This window comes from Octopus bimaculoides, chromosome 30 (assembly GCF_001194135.2).
Source record: "Octopus bimaculoides isolate UCB-OBI-ISO-001 chromosome 30, ASM119413v2, whole genome shotgun sequence".
NCBI lineage: Eukaryota > Metazoa > Mollusca > Cephalopoda > Octopoda > Octopodidae > Octopus > Octopus bimaculoides.
Genome location: NC_069010.1, coordinates 6,617,005 through 6,619,297, shown reverse-complemented (window position 1 = coordinate 6,619,297; position 2,293 = coordinate 6,617,005).

Genomic DNA, 2,293 nt, shown 5'->3' with positions numbered 1-2,293 from the left:
ACACACACACCCAACCACACACACACACATCCGTATATATCAAATTGATCAGATCTTTTCTGAACCGTACACACACACACACACACATCCATGTATATCAAATACATCAAAAGGATCAGATGAAGTGATCCCTGAGCCATGGACTCCTAATGTTGGTTTCCTGGATTCTTCGGCTTATATACTCCCTACTGGATGGAGCAGTGTGAAATGAAGTGTCTTGCTCAAGGACACAGTGTGTCACCCAGTCCAGGAATCAAAACCACATCAGGTGATTTTACAAGGGGTATCTTGTTAAATAAACCCTGCTTCACTTGGTTTTAATACAGCACATTGTTAGTGACATAGGTTTCAGCCCTTGGGCAGGAATTAGATAGATATATATGAGCAAGAATTATAAGTGTATGTAGGTGTGTGTGCACACGTGTGCATATCTTTGTATGTGTGTGTGTGTGTGTGTGTGTGTATATATATATATATATATATATATATATGTATGTATAACTGTTGAGGCGCAATGGCGAAAACACCTAAAGCTCCATGAGGCTCTGGCAGGGGATGGTGGCGACCCCTGTTGTACTCTTTCGCCGCCAACTTTCTCTCACTCTTTCTTCCCGTCCAGCTGGGGGAACACATACGCCATAGAAACCGGGCCCATGAGCTTGGCTAGGCTTTAAAAGGCCGCATAAATAAATAATATAATAGATATAACTAGAGGTTGATAAGGAGAAAGAGAGAAAGTAGATAGATTGTAAGAGAGAGAGAGAGAGAGAGAGAGTCAATGAGAGAGTGTGTAGGTAAATAAAATCAAATTATAATTGTTTAACATTTCAAAATTATTGTTTTTTCCCTCCACCCCAACCACCATCATCCCACATTTCTTCTACTACCCCCTCCAACCTACCCATCATCATCGTCATACAGGGGAAGCAAGTGTCCACAAAATGTCCTACCACCAGCAACGCCAAGTTACCCCACTTTGAAGAACACTACGAGAACGTGAAGCGACACCACGAAATGTTGAAGCAGCAGAACCAAATGTCTGCCAGGAACACACTGGCATTAGAACTGCCAACCTTCCACTTTACTGCCTCAACCCAAGGGGACCTCAAAGTGAAGCTCAGGTGAGCATTCGATGTTTTGTCGTTATCTTCTTTCATCTTTCACCTAATGTTATGATGTGGGTGTATACGTCTGGTGTAAAATGGTTTTCCACAAATAAAGAGATGGTTGTGGTTATTTTAAAATAACCTATCGTAGAAACATATGTTAACGCAGAACACACTCTGCACTTCTTGAACATAGGTACGATACTCAGCTTTCACTGTTCAACTACCGACTGGGTTGGACGATTTGACTGAGGATTGGTGAACCAGATGGCTACACCAGGCTCCCTTATCTATCTATAAATCTGTCATCTCTCTCTCTCTCTCTCCCCTTATCTGTCTATAAATCTCTCATATCTCTCTCTCTTTCTTCTCTTATCTATCTATAAATCTGTCCTTTCTCTCTCTCTCTCATCTATAAATCTCTTATACATTTCTCTCTCTCTCTCTCTCTCTCTCCCTCTCTCCCTCTCATCTATCTACAGATCTCTCATGCATCTCTTTCTCTTTTCCAGGGAGCAAATGATGGAACTCGACCAGATGAACCATGCCCTCCTGTCTAAACTCAGTCCAAACATTTCTGCTGCTGCTGCTGTTGCTCGATACAAAACTGCAGCGCCACCACCTACTGCAACATTAACATCAACAGCAACAACAACAACCACAACAACTACAGCAAAATCCAGTTCCTTCAACAACAGCAACAACAGTAACAGCAACAAAAGCTACAAGTCTAAGAAGGATCTGTTTTCTGTCTCAACCAGCCAATCAGATTTCACTTTGTCTTCACTGCAGGGCACGTCTTCAGCATCACAAAGAGATGCTGTCGATTTACTGGACGTAACATCTGACAGGGAAGCAGGAGAGAAGGGGAACCTTGAGTTAAAGAAGGGGTCGGAGCTGGACTCTTCCCCCGTGATAATGTCCTTGCCGCACGCTAGCACGAACCCCGGTACTCTAAGAAGCAATGGGGTCATTGCTTCTGACTCTACGCAATCGCAGAGTTTTGGGGTGGACTCTCTGCTAGTGGAAAGGGGTTCTGCCTCCTTTGGTCAAGTTTTATCACCACCAGCACCACCACCACCACCACCACATCAGCAACAACAAACTCTTCCCAAAGACAACCTTCAACGAAAAAAGAGCATGGCAGTTCTCACCGAGTCACTCTCCACCGTCACCACCACCACCAC